General features: G+C 35.9%; 1 protein-coding gene across 1 annotated transcript in view; it reads right to left on the bottom strand.

The window, feature by feature from the left end:
• LOC123547385 (protein FAM53A-like) overlaps nucleotides 1-15,399 on the bottom strand; it is a 58,373-nt gene extending 42,974 nt beyond the window's left edge. Inside the window, exon 1 of the mRNA XM_045334436.2 lies at nucleotides 15,375-15,399. The gene's annotated coding sequence lies outside the window, so the exon portion shown is untranslated. The remainder of the gene's footprint in view (nucleotides 1-15,374) is intronic.
• Nucleotides 15,400-15,727: the final 328 nt, after the last annotated feature.

Here is a 15,727-nt window from a genome sequence, read left to right as displayed (position 1 = left end):
AGCTGGATACTGGCCAACCCAGCAAGATATGATAAAATCTAACACAAATGACAAATCAAGTATCTAAGTCATTGCATTAAATCAACTGACTGGATTAATCAAAGTTATTTAACCTAATTATTAGATCTTCATATAACTTGCACATACAGAGCCACTGTTCTGTACTTTTTTCCCTCATTAGTCCCTGCCTAGAAGTTGGTGACTTCAGGTAGTTCTGCACATCTGATAAACATGAAGTGATGGCGTCATTTATCCGAAAAAAGCAGAATAAGGCCTGGATTCGGCGTATGGAAATGAAAATCATTTTATGAACTAGAGCTGCTTTTGAGAAAAGCGCAGGTCTCCCACAACTGCCTAATCATCTAAATAGTAAGTCAGTCTTTATATACTGTTGACTATGTCTCACTACAAAATTAATATACCTTTAAAGAGTAAAAAAGCTGGTTTTGGGTAATTCAAGGGCCATAATTCTGAAGTGCCTGGGCCGATTTGGCTAGTTATCGAACTTGGCCAAGTACTTACAAACACATTTTGTTCAAGTTTGGTAAAGATCGGATGAGAACTGCTCGACTTAAGAGCGTGGACAAGAGTAAAAAGGCCGATTTTCAGTAATTCAAGGACCATAATTCCAAAGTGCCTGGGCCGATTTGGCTGGTTATCGAACTTGGCCGAGGACTTATGGTCAAACACATTCTGTTCAAGTTTGGTGAAGATCGGATGAGAAATGTTTCACTTAAAGCATGGACAAGATTTGTGACAGACACACAGACAGACACACACACACAGACAGGAGTAAATCAATATGTCTCCCACACCACTGTGTGGTGGGAGACATAATTAATGGCAACCTGTGAGTAAATCTATAATAATATTACAATGGCACTATTACTATCTTTCTAAAGTGAAAATATAATATTAAAACATCTGACACGTTAAATAATTTAAAATAATGTCTTAAAATTAGCGTGAAATATGTGGTTCTCTTTAATCATGGTCTTTTATCTCAAAAATAAGCACAAAGACATATACATTTTATTTCACCACATTACAGGCCATATGTTTATTTACAACTGTGAGAAATTTCATTAAAATCTACATTGTGGAAAGATTTCTATTTGCGAAAATGTTACGAAAGTTATGATTTTCCCATAGACTCCCATGATAAAAACAAGAGGGTCATGATGACCCTGGATCGCTCACCTGAGAAATATGAGCTACATGTTTCAAATGTCAAACTGATGATTTTTAGAATTTTTTTGGAAGATTTCCGATGTACAATCAAGTAACTCCTGGGGCGGGGCCAATTTTACTCCAGGGGTCATGACTTCAACAAAGTTTTAAGAAGTCTACTAGGCAATGTTACATATCAAATATCTAAGATCTAGGCCTTCTGGTTTATTTTTTAGCAAATTTATGAAGTTTTCCCTATGTACAATCAAGTAACCCCTGGGGCTGAGTCAATTTGACCCTGGGGGGTCAAGATTTGAACAAATTTTGTAAAGGTCCACTAGGCAATGCTACATGTCAAATATCTAAGCTCTTGGCCTTCTGGTTTATTTTTAGAAAATTTTTGAAGATTTTTCTATGTACAATCAAGTAACCCCATGGGGCGGGGTTCAATTTGACCCTGGGGGTCAAGATTTGAACAAATTTTGTAGAGGTCCACTAGGCAATGCTACAAGTGAAATATCTAAGCTCTAGGCCTTCTGGTTTATTTTAAGAAAATTTTTGAAGATTTTCCTATGTAAAATCAAGTGAACCCATGGGGCGGGGTCAATTTGACCTGGGGGTCATGATTTGAATAAATTTTGTAGAGGTCCACTAGGCAATGCTTCATGTCAACTATCTATGCTCTAGGCTTTCTGGTTTATTTTTAGAAAATTTTTGAAGATTTTTCTATGTACAATCAAGTAACCCCATGGGGCGGGGTCAATTTGACCCCAGGGTCATGATTTGAACAAATTTTGTAGAGCTCCACTAGGCAATGCTACAAGTCAAATATCTAAGCTCTAGGCCTTCTGGTTTATTTTTAGAAAATATTTGAAGATTTTTCTATGTACAATCAAGTAACCCCATGGGGCGAGGTCAATTTGACCCTGGGGTCATGATTGATCAAATTTTGTAGAGGTCCACTAGGCAATGCTACATGTCAAATATCTAAGCTCTTGGGCTTCTGGTTTTTGAGAAGATTTTTTAAGATTTTCCTATGTAAAATCAAGTGACCCCTGGGGCGGGGTCAATTTTGACCCTGGGGTCATGATTTGAACAAATTTGGTAGAGGTCCACTAGGCAATGCTTCACACCAAATATCTAAGCTCTAGGGCTTCTGGTTTTTGAGAAGAAGATTTTTTTAAAGTTTATCCTTTTGGTTGCCATGGCAACCAGAACTCTGTATGGAATTCAATTCTTTGAACAATTTTTAAAGAAGACCATCCAAGGAACAACCCTGTGAAGTTTCATCAAAATTGGCCTGTTGGTTTAGGAGGAGATGTTGTTTAAAGGAAAGTGTGGACGGACGGACGGTGAGCAATCACAATACTTCACCCTGAGCACTTTGTGCTCAGGTGAGCTAAAAATGCAAGAGGTCCATGTTTTTCAAATCAGTCTAGCAAAAAATCAAGCACACAACCTTATCTTTTTTATTTGTTGAATTTGCTAAGTATATTCTGAAGTTTTGAGTTTAAGCAAATTCTACATTGTAGAAAAAAAATTGATTCGAGCGTGCAGAACTACCTTACCACAACAAGCGGAGTTGCATACAGGAACTAAATCCCATTAAACATAATGATACACAAGTGTTAACTAGATGTGTGTCCATAGGGCATTCTGTCAATGTACACTGGTTTCATGACTCTATGTGAAAAACTTTTCCAAGATATATGCAACACAAACTTTTAAGCACTTTATGTGTATTTTTACTAAGTGAAGAACCATAACTCTGGTCTGGCTGAGTGAAATCCCAAACAAAACACCTGAAGCAAAATTTTACATGATGAATAATATTCCTGTAATGTATAATAATCCCATGTCAAATATTTTTAGATACATGCAACTTAGGCCCTTTTATGCATTTTTTGACTAAGTCAAGGGCCATAACTCTAGCTGGCCTGGTTGGATGAGATCCCAATTAAAACACCAAGTGCACAACTTCACATGCTATATAACATTATCCTCTAATATTTTATGACTCTAGTTATCTAGGAGATACATGGGACATTTATTCCCCCCTTTTTGCATTTTTTGACTAAGTCCAGGGATATTACTCTGGTCTTGCAAAGCGAAATCAAAGTTCAACAATTAAAACACCAGGTGCACAACTTCACATGTATATAACAATCCTCTAATGTTTTTTGACTCTAGGTCAAATACTTTTTGAGATAAATTGGACACAAAATTTTATGCCCTTAATACATAGTTTTGAATAAGTCAAGGGAAATAACTACGGTCTTGGTCTTGCAGAGTGAAATCAAAAACTAAACTAAGGTGCTCAACTTCACATGCTATAATATAACAATCCTCTAAAAATTTTATGACCCTAAGTCGAATACTTTTTTAAATAAATGCAATAAAAACTTTATGCCCTTTAAGCATATTTTTTATTTAATCAAGGGTAATAACTCTGATGTATATAACAGAAATCACAAATGAAACCATCGGTGCTCAATCTTACATGCTGAATAATATTATAATTACATTTCATGACCCTAGGTCAAATATGTTTTAAGATATAAGCAAGTCAAGTGTTTGTGTCCTTTTATAAATTTTTACTGTCAAGGGCAGTGTGAAATCTAAAGCAAAGTCCCAGGTGCAAAACTTCACATGCTGAATAATATTTTTACAATGTTTCATAATCCTAGGTCATATACTTTTTGAGATACATGCAACTTTAAGGTCCTTTTTTTTGCTTATTTTTGACTAATCCAAGAGCCATTACTCTGATCTGGCTGTATGAAATCCCAATTTAAAACACCACGTGCACAGCTTCACAGGAAGAATGACAATCCTGTGAGGTTTGATCACTCTGGGTCAAATACTTTTTAAAATAATTTATGCACAACACAAATTCTGACAGACTGATGGAATGACAGACAGAATGTATGGACAAGGACAATTCTACCCAAATCTACCGTAAGTGCCAGAAGATTTCATCTTGCGTCTGCCTTATTAGAGGTCAGCTCATAAATAGGCAATATTTGTACAAACTTTATCAAAATTATGATGAAATACAACCATTCTTTTCACAACAAAATCTGTATCTCATCAATATTCATTGAAAACCTGCCAAACACCTCTCCCAATGATCAAGTGATATCTACAGGTTCTCCTCATCTATAAAAGATTTATTAATAAACATCTATAACAAGTAGCAATATAGTTTTTGCTGATTCGTTAATGGTAAATGTATGTTTGTTTGTGCTGTTTTTAACCTGTATCTCATGCAACTTCATCCAGTTAACATTGATAATGTACTGGCCAGTACTAACATATTCTCCACAAGTAACTGCCACATAGCTGACAGGAATCAAAGGTGAAGGATGCGAGATTTCACACAAAATCATCATAGAGAACTTCATATGCCTCGACTGGGATCAAACCAATTCACAAACTCCAAAATTGCTTGACATACCAAAGACGCAATTATTAAGAAAACTCTCTGAAATTGACCAGTTGCCGCATGTCAATCAAACTTATCTATGATCCCATCAGAAATCGATTTTTTAACGCACATGTGTGTACCGCTTATCGCTGCCATTTCCCTTCGACAAGCTGATTGTCCAGGTTAGCAGATAAGTAAGCATCTGTCTTCAAAATCTAGTTAAAACTCTGTATTTAATTGCTATAAACTCATGAAGTGAAGTTAAGAGTTGTGCAAGCTATTTCTTTCCCTAAACCAAAAGGAATCTTCGAGAGACATGCAAACTTTAGCCTTTTTACAATAATAAGCACTTGCGTCTGCTGAAGATGAATAAACTCGAGACCTTAAAACTTACATCAATTTTAAAAGGTTTTAAAACTGTAGCACTATATTCAATGTATTTATACGTTACATTTAAAAGTCAACTTTGTACTCTAAGTAAACTGCGTTTTAGCGAGGACAAAAATAAATTAGTGCAAATATCTACAAAATACATGTAATAAATAAACAAAGCAGACATATATATAATCATTGAATTCCAAATAAACTAAGGTATACAAGGTATTATTTAATGATTTTGTGAATGAACAAGTCCAGTCAGTAGTGTTATATGGCCAATTAAAAAGAACTGAAAGGGCTAACAATTTTTGTTCGTTATTGTTGTTTTTTTTTCTCGAAAAATCTTACAGTACTGCTCTACCTATAAAAGAAATAATGAAACTTTAAGCTTTTAAGCATTTCAAAACTTTAATCGATATAATAAATTCCACATAGATTTTCAGCTATAGACGAGGGTTTGAAATGTTGAAGAACTGAAACAGAATGATTGGCCTGATAATGAAATCTTAAGTTATCTCATTCCGTATTAGAGCTATTGAGCAGACACCATTTTTCTATTTTCAGTTACAGTGACCCTGACCTGAGTCATCCCTAAATACATTCCCAACCTTTGTGTTTGATAAAAGCTATCCACACACCAAGTTTGCTGACCATAGGTATACCCAAACTAAATATACTGAGTGGAAGCTGTTTTTCTATTTTTAGTAACAGCGACCCCAAATATCATCCAAAGCTAATTCTTCAGATAAGCTTGCTGTACATCAACTTTGGTGACAGTGAGTCCAAACTAAAATTATAAACCAAAAACCACCTTAGTCAAAATCTATTTTTAGTAACTGTGACCTTGACCCAATGGCATTAAAATAAAATTTTTATCACAAAAAAAAAGAAGGAAAAAGTTAGGCGTTTAGGCGCTCAGTGGGATTTGAACCACGACCCATCCATTCACAGCACAAAAGGTAGCTTTTGCCCAATGCTCTACTGCGCCATGGTGGAATTTTCTAAGTATGAAGATTAATTAGTTATACTGAACTTGACTTTGCCCCCTTGACCCCATATACAATAAAAAGCTTGGTTTTTCTACACTGACAAGATATGAAAATGCAACAAACATATGCCTGAATATATTTGTACTACAAAAAGCATCACCTTGAAATGTTCAACACACACACATATCGATACTCTATACCCATTTTGTTAATTTTACGGCCTGTTGTGCTGATTAAATTTGTACACAATGGGTATAGAGTATCGAGATGTGCGTGTGTTGAACATTTCAAGGTGATGCTTTTTGTAGTAAAAATATATTCAGGTATATGTTTGTTGCGTTTTCATATCTTGAAAGTGTATAAGCTACCTTTAGGCCAAGTTAAATTTCAATGCAGTCACATACATCAATGCGAACTAAAGTTATTGAGTGGAAACTGTTTTTTCTATTTTTAGCAACTGTGGCCTTGATCTTGACCCTAGTGACCTCATATGAAATTCCAAACACTGTCTCTATATACCAAGTTTCATTTGAATCGGTCACTCCTAACTCCAGTAATTAAGCAGAAACCAAAAGTTGACACCACCCGCCTGCCTGTACACATGCACGCTTGCCCAACAACATTCATCAATCTAATAACCAGTTTTTTTGAAAACCTGTTTAAACAAAAAGCCGAAGCATGCCCAAGAATGCTACAGTTGTCTGCGCAAAATATGCCAGAATAGTTTAGGTATGAATCATTTTGTGACCTTGACCTTGACCTGAGAGACCCGGGTCATAAGCCCACCTTCTCAATATGGTTACCATTTGTGTCAAATTATTTTCAAATCCCACTATGAATGTTGAAGTAAGAGCTCCGACAAGAAATATACCATGTTAACCTTTGACCTCTAAGTGTGACCTTGACCTTGGAGCTGGGGGTCTGGGTCTTGCACACGACACACCATCATGGGGAACATTTGTGCCAAGTAACTTCACAAGAGCTGTCACAGGAGACAGCGCGCTCGACTATTTCGATGCTGGATAGTGAAACTGGGCACATCTGAGGAAACTACAGCTGTCACTGGAGTGTTTAATGACTCTAATTGTGGATGAAGATATTGCACAATAGCCTGAGTCTATGTCAAAAATACCAACTTAAAGTAATAAGAGAGGTAAAGATAAAATGTATCAAAACAATATATAAGTATATCCTAAGCAAAAAGGGGCATAATTCATTAAATATTGGTGCCAGAGTTATGCACCTTGTGTCATATGGTGTGGGTGATGATGTTGAACAACTATTTTAAGTTTGAATCAAATCCATTCAGTAATAACAGAGACAGAGTGAAAGTGCATCAAAACTTTAACCTAAAATTCTAAGTAAAAAGGGGGAATAATAAATGAAAAATTGGTGCCAGAGTTATGCACCTTGCACCATATGGTGTGGGTGATGATGTTGAACAACTATTTTAAGTTTGAATCAAATCCATTCAATAATAACAGAGACAGAGTGAAAGTGCATCAAAACTTTAACCTAAAATTCTAAGAAAAAAGGGGAAATAATTCATGAAAAATTGGTCCCAGAGTTATGCACCTTGTGTCATATGATAACGGTAATGATGTTGAACAATTGTTTAAGTTTGAATCAGATCCATTCAGTAATAACAGAGATAGAGTGAAAGTGCATAAGACTTTAACCTGAAATTCTAAGTAAAAAGGAGAATAATTCATGAAAAATTGTGCCAGAGTTATGCATCTTGTGTCATATGATGTGGGTGATGATGCTGAACAACTATTTTAAGTCTGAATCAAATCCATTCAGTAATAACAGAGGTAGAGTGAAAGTGCACCAAAACTTTAACCTGAAATTCTAAGTAAAAAGGGGGAATAATTCATGAAAAAATGGTGCCAGAGTTATGCACCTTGTGCCATATGATAAGGGTGATGATGTTGAATAAATATTTTAAGTTTGAATCAAATCCATTCAGTAATAACAGAGAGAGAGTGAAAGTGCATCAAAACTTTAACCTGAAAATCTATGTGATAAGGGGTATAATTCATGAAATATTGGTGCCAGAGTTATGGCCCTTTTGTCAGATGATGTGGGTGATGATGAGGAATAAGTGCCAAGTAATTTCAAAATCTCTTGATGAATGGCAGAATTATGCACCAGATATGAAATACACCCTGTTAACCTTTGATCTCTGTGACCTTGACCTTGGAGCTAAGCGTGTGGGTTATGTGCATGAGATGTCATCTCATTATAGGGAACAATAATGCCAAGTTAATTTCATATCCCCCTATGAATGTTCAAGTTACAGCCCGGACAAGAATTTACACGGATGCACGCACACACACACACACATGGATGGACAGTGCCATTTTATATATGCCCACCTTCGGAGGCATAAAAATACTGGCACAAAATACTCAACAAAATGCATATGGACACCTATTCCCGTGTATTTAGATGAAAACTGTACATGAGTTGAGTACACCTGGAACGATGTAGTTGTAATATGACTAAGTGGACTAACCCACACGTTTTTGGCGAAAAAAAAAAAAATCTCAAAAATCCAGAAAAAGTGAGTACTTTGAAAGTGACAAGTGGTACAAACTTACTGATGAAAGATTTATGCAAACATTGTTATAAAAACAAGAATGAATGTGCATAGGGAATAATAGTTAATTACTAAAACCATGCAAAAAACTTGTTGAATAAATCCAGAAAATCAACATGTGCATTCATCTTGTATTTTTACCAATTTTGTACAATAGGCACAAATTCAAAAACTCCAAAAACACTAGTACAGTATCAAAATCAGGACTTTATCAAATCAATGCACTCTTTTTTTTTAAACTAGGATATTTTTTTATAATTTTACAACTATTCAAACCATTTTACAATTATCAGACTATTTAATAAAACTGTCTTACAATTTTTAACTATTTTACAAAACATTATGACCAAATCTTGTTACTGTGTAACAGTTACAGGATAATGTTGATGATGTGAAAAATTTCCTCACACTAGTACTCTTCTTACATCACGTAAAAAAATAGCTCCTCAGGGTAATCAATATTTAGTGACTGTTTTTATGCAGAAGCCGAGCAAAAAAGCATGTAGCTGTTTCTTTCAAAAGGTCTAAAATCAATAGTTACCAGACACTACTTAAAAATCAGCAAATCCTTCCAGTAACTGTGAAAAACACACTTGACAGATGACAGAGTAACATGTCTATTAAAAGAATGCACTCGACAGTCACGTAACTAGGCATGTATCCAGCATGCCTGAGTACGCAGTCCTGAGTGTATCACAGATATGAAACTAGAAAATGTATAAACGTGCAAACTCCTCATTTAGTGTGATAAAAATAAAGAGGAAGTGATTATTCTGCAGTAATTTACTTTAAATTAGCAAATAAAACTGAATGTTTTTACCCTGCGAAATTTCTATAATGAAATTGTCCATCTTTCAACTTGGGACAGTATCATTAACTGTTAAAAGGGATGCTTACCAAAAAGATACTGACTGAATGGCCAACAGCGCAGACCATGATCGGATTGCACAGATGTGCAGGCTGATCTTGGTCAGCACTGGTCGCAAAGGCAGAATCACTTGCTGCCAGCAGGCTAAGTGTTAGTACAGTTTCTACCATAATAATTTGAATGCCAATATGAAAAGACCTGATAAAATAAACATTTTGCAAAATGTTTAGCAATTTTCATACATGCAGTCATGTTTGGTCTTTCACTAGGCAGCAAGTTCTCAAATAATTTAAAGGTTAAATTAAGATAAATTTCCTGCTTTGTACATACATGCTAATTCAGCAAATATGAATGGCACTGTTCAAAAACAAGGGACCTTTGCATGTCCTCATATTGCCATCTGTATATATGTAAAAAAGAAACATGAAAAATCATATTTAATACACTTTTGTTATTGCAGAACTATTTTTGGACTTTCTGTTGCAACAGTTTTAAGAACAACCATAAAAGAATAAGAATTTAGATATTCATATTCTACATTCTGCCATCTATTTATACAAGTTTTATAAACAAAAATATTTCAGAGAAGAATGGGTATTTACAATTATTAAGTTTTGCTGCTGCATACCTGTAGGCCACTGGGTGCATGGTAATGGCAGGGTTTCCTAATATGGGGAATGAGATATCCTGTGAGATAACCTTCAGTTTCATTTGTACTTTTCACAAATGACAGTCTGAGTCTATATGCCCTAGAGATATAGCTTGGTTACGACAGCTGATGAATTTTTTTTTCTGTTTATGAAGGCTGCATCCGTTTCTAGGTAAGATGGCCAATATTTTATAGGTTTACTAGACAGGACTTGAGAAATCCATGTGTCTGCTCATTAATACAAATAGAAATTGGGAAGGGCGAATGAAACTTTCCTTGGTACTCATCTTGGAGGATGAGTGAGGTTCTGACCACAAATATGGTAAATCAAATGAAGGGAAGTGGAGAAACCAAAACATCCCAACAATCAGAACAGGAAGTTGATAAAAATATTGTAACATCTAAACTCTGAGTAAGATATGAAACTGAAAGTTGTTTTATTTCTGGCAGTGATAAATTTTGGTTGATTATAGTATACATGTATTTTCGAGGTATCTCAAGTCTTGTTGAGGGACACTTATCTGTATAGGTGACACCACTTAATAAGCGGCCAGGGAGCAAATCTATGACCTCCTGCAATCTAAACTGGTGCTCTACCACTAGACTACTGATATGTTATGATAAACATTCATTCTCTGGCCAGTTTAGGCTATATTAAATTGAAAACAAGGAATCAGTAAAACCGAATGATGCTCCTTGATGCATGTGCTTGTCCCAATATGGGCAGGGCACTGGACAACTTTTGGGGACAGGTACCCATACCCTCAGGAAGGGGATTTTTTGTAGTTTTAAGACAAAAAGGGCAAGTTTTTAGTCATATATATATTACTACTTTTCACACCTATTTATGTTGTTTTCAATCATTTCTAACTTAATGTAACAATATTGCAACAGAAACCTTCCTTAGAGGCACTATAACATAACCTTAAAGAGAGTTCATATCTAGTTTTGTCTAACAACCTATTATCAGGGTAATTTTCTTCTGAGAAAGGGGAAAAAAACATATTATTTTATGAGGGGAATGGGGCCCATATTCGGCCCCAAAAACAGCCAAACGAGTGCCCTGATGGGGAATAACGTATTAGAAACAAACAAACAAGAGAGCCATAATGGCCCTATATCGCTCACCTGTTATCATTGCACTTAAGGACAAGAAGGTCAAACAAGAGCTGTCCGTAAGACAGCGCGCTTGACTTTTCTCAGTGCTTGGCTCTGAATTAGAGCTTTGCCAGTAAAAAAATTCTAAGTTAAAAAGGGACATAACTCTGTCAAAATTCAAATCAGAGTTATGGGAATTGTGTCTCCTGGTGTAGACTTTGATAGTAAATAACTAAAAAAATAATAGTTGAAATTTTCTTAAAGGTACAGATATGTCAAAATACACCTAAAAATTGGAGGTACCATCCATGTTGTACCACAGACAAGTGGTCTCGGTTTTTCTCTACGGCCATTAATGAAAAAGTTACTAAATAAGCTATTTATAGGAACATAAAAGGGAAGTAATTAAAAAAAATTATTGTAAGTGAACAAAAGAAGGATCTGCCAAATAAAAACAAGAGCACTGCAATGCAACACAAATGCAGAGCAATATACACACAAAACAAAGTCATATGACCTTTGACCCCTAAGCGTGATCTTGACCTTAAAGTGAGCCATCTGAAACATGCGCTCTGCACATCGTTTCGATGAACATTTGTGTCAGGTTTCTTTGAAATCCTTCAAGGGGTTCAAGAGTTACAAAGCGGAAGGGAAATTGTTAACCAACAGACAGACAGACACCCAGGCGATAACGTAATACCTCCCTTAGGGCGTATAAAAAGGAATCGAGATCTTATGGTGATACAAGTTGTGTGCAAGTTTGGTTAAAATCAAATCATAAATGAAGCTGCTATTGTGCAGACAAGGTCAAAATAGCTAATTTTGGCCCTATTAGGGGCCATAACTCTGGAACCTATTATGGGATCTGACCGGTTCAAGAAAGGAACTAAGATCTTATGGTGATACAAGTTGTGTGCAAGTTTGGTAAAAATCAAATCATAAATAAAGCCGCTATTGTGCAGACAAGGTCAAAATAGCTAATTTTGGCCCTTTCAGGGGCCATAACTCTGGAACCCATAATTGGATCTGGCCAGTTGAAGAAAGGAACCAAGATCTTATGGTGATACAAATTGTGTGCAAGTTTGGTAAAAATCAAATCATAAATAAAGCTGCTATTGTGCAGACAAGGTCAAAATAGCTAATTTTGGCCCTTTCAGGGGCCATAACTCTGGAACCCATACTGGGATCTGGCCAGTTCAAGAAAGGAACCAAGATCTTATTTTGATAAAAGTTGTGTGCAAGTTTGGTAAAAATCAAATCATAAATAAAGCTGCTATTGTGCAGACAAGGTCAAAATAGCTAATTTTGGCCCTTTCAGGGGCCATAACTCTAGAACCCATAATGGGATCTGGCCAGTTCAAGATAGGAACCAAGATCTTATGTCGATACAAGTTTTGTGCAAGTTTGGTAAAACTCAAATCATAAATAAAGCTGCTATTGTGCAGACAAAGTCAAAATAGCTAATTCTGGCCCTTTCAGGGGCCATAACTCTAGAACCCATAATGGGATCTGGCCAGTTCAGGAAAGGATCCGAGATCTTATGGTGATACAAGTTGTGTGCAAGTTTGGTTAAAATAAAACAGTGTTCCCACTCAGATTTTTTTTCAGGGGTAAACTTACCCCCTGGGTACAAAAACTGGGGGTAAAACACAAATTTTGGGGGTATGAAATTTGCCGTGAAGCCAAACGCCGAAAGCTTCGACTGCGACATTCTTGCAGACGAGACAGTTCCCGGGGACCCGGATGTAGATCGGTAACCATTTAATAAGTGTACATTCATTTACCAATGCGTTAAAAGATACAACCCGTCTACATTTTTTGACGTCAGAGAGCTGTAAGCCAATCGATTCGCAGATGACGCACTGCGGCAGTATTTCCAAGGTTTATTTTTGTACACATAGCGTGGGATTCCAGCTTAGTGGATTCGTCCCCGGCAGTTTTGTACGCGCGCGATCTCGCACCGGGTAAAAAATACTTGCGTGAATTTTATTTTTATTACGTGATTTACGTAGTATTTTACGTGAGTGGGAACTCTGATAAAATCATAAATGAAACCACTATCGTGCAGACAAGAAATTGTGGACGGACGACGGACGAAGGGCGATCACAAAAGCTCACCCTGTGACTACTTGACAGGTGAGCTAAAAATGGAGATAATAAAAAGAAGAAAATTGAATAAAGGGAGATAATTCAAAAACCAGGTAAAGTAGAGTATGGTTCTTTGACACTGCACTTCCGTCAATGGCCTCTATCATTTTGCAAAGTTTCAATGAAATGCCATTAATACATTTCAAGTAATGCTACGGACAAGCCTTATTTTGTATAATAAAGAGATATAATTCAAAAACTAGGTAAGGTAGAGTTATGATTCTTCGACACTGCACTTTGTCTCAATGGCCTAGAGCTATGATTATGTGAAGTTTCAATCAAATGCCATTAATCATAACTTTTCAAGTTATACTACAGACAAAATGTGATGGACAGACGGACAAAGCGGCAACTATATGCTCACCCTTCATGGAGCATAAAAACACTGTTTATCTACTTTTTAATACGTCAACACCAACAAACAGGTCGGAGACATCCCCTGGATTGAAAGACATTCTCTCGATCTAAACATTGTCCCTCCTTCGAAAGACAAAATGTCTTTCGTTCGAAAGACTCAAATTAGCTTAAGCAATGAAAATCATTGAAAGAGTAATTAAAACTCTCTTTTTAGAATGCGCAAATTTATTTCAAATATAGTAAATTATCTTTCTTTTATCAAATTTTCAAAATCAAAATTATTTTGGGAATTTTGTTTAAGCATTATAATGCTTAAGCAAACTTCTATGACAATGTGTTTCTTGTAAAGTTTACTTGAAATAACAAGTTGTTTCAATGATTCAATAATGCGACTGTAAAGAAATGATTGTTTTAATAATGATTTCATGTTTTTTCAACACTTAAGCTAAATACAGTCTTTCGATCGAAAGACATTTTGTCTTTCAAACGAGAGACAGTGTTTAGATCTAGAGACTGTCTCTCAATCCAGGGGAAATCTCCGACCTGACAAATGGTGTCAAAAATGAGGTCACACTGTTGTTATGATATCTGAGTGTAAAGAAAGAAAAATACAGAGGTTTATGATTCCAATACAGTCAGGTTGAAAACTGGGTATAACTTGGTAAAAATGCAAATTAAATTATTGAACCTTAGACTGAAAGTCAGAGATCATCACAGTAAACAAGTGTGTGAAGTTTCAATTGATTCCCATTGGTGGATGCAATAGAGAAACAAGCTTACATAAAAAAACTTAGAAAGCAGGGATTCAAACTTAGAACAGTGGTCCCTGACCCTTTGACAGTAGCTTTTCAGGGGTACCAGTAAATCCTGAAAGCTGGCAAGTCCTATGGGCTACCCAAAAAATCTTAACTGAAATAAATTGCATAAGATATGACATTTTGTTGAATTTTTCTGTAAAGCAGTTTCCTTCTGCATGGTCACTAGGAAAAAATTGTTAGTGTTAACCGAAAAAGGAGTATAACTTTGTAGAAACGTAAGACAGATTTATACAGCCCATGCACTGCATATCAGATCATCACATTGAATTAGCTTGTGAAGCTTCAATCCATTCCCACGGGCTGTTACTCAATACTGTAGTCTGTACAAATATAGACTAGTTTACATACAAAACTTGCTTGAATGGCCAATACTGATGCAGAAACTGACTTATTGGTGAGTGAAATAGCTCTGCATACTCTTCAAATAATCAAGCTAAAAATGAGTTTGTAGAGGGTATTTATACAATATCCTTGCACTGCATTAAAATTATTTAAACAGACCAAAGCCTCTGTTCATTTTTTATTACATGAACATGATACAGATCATAGCCAGATAATGAGATTTAATAATCACAATTCAATCTAAAGCAGTTTTATACATGTGAGGTATAAAGTGAGAATAAAACACAGTTTCCGTCACTGGTTATTGTCAATCTGAAATAATGTGCGAAATACATCTGGTACGAAAATTATTGGATCGAAGCAAAATTCTAAATATAGTAACATGGAAATATCTCTGCATTTTCGTTTCTCTTTGTAGGAACATCAGAAATTAACGAAAATACTCCTAGATTGTGCATGTCTTGGCTGGAAGCAGTTGATGTTCATACATCGCTATAAATATAATTTCCAGCGGTAATTATTTCTTACCTTGCCCAACTTCATGAGCGGAAGTGACGATTTCTTTCAATCCGTCTCAAACCAATCGGATAAAAGCGCGGGAATTTATCAGCATCCCGTGCATAGTCTGCTTACATGCCTTTAAATTCGTCCCGGGTCGCAGTTTGTTGTTGTTAGGGATTTGTCACCTATACGGAATGTACGTGTGTATATCCAACCGCCCCTAATGGTTTCTGCAACTTATAATTTATTACATGTATGCCTCTTTCTGTATTTCCTTCATTCCGAAATGATAGTGGACGATGCGGGATCGGGTCTTCCTGGGCTACATTTGAACATTACCAGGATTATGCGTAACAGAACAGAATCAGTTTGATTGAGTC

This window comes from Mercenaria mercenaria, chromosome 9 (genome assembly GCF_021730395.1).
Source record: "Mercenaria mercenaria strain notata chromosome 9, MADL_Memer_1, whole genome shotgun sequence".
Classification (NCBI taxonomy): domain Eukaryota; kingdom Metazoa; phylum Mollusca; class Bivalvia; order Venerida; family Veneridae; genus Mercenaria; species Mercenaria mercenaria.
This window is presented reverse-complemented; position numbering and strand designations above follow the sequence as displayed.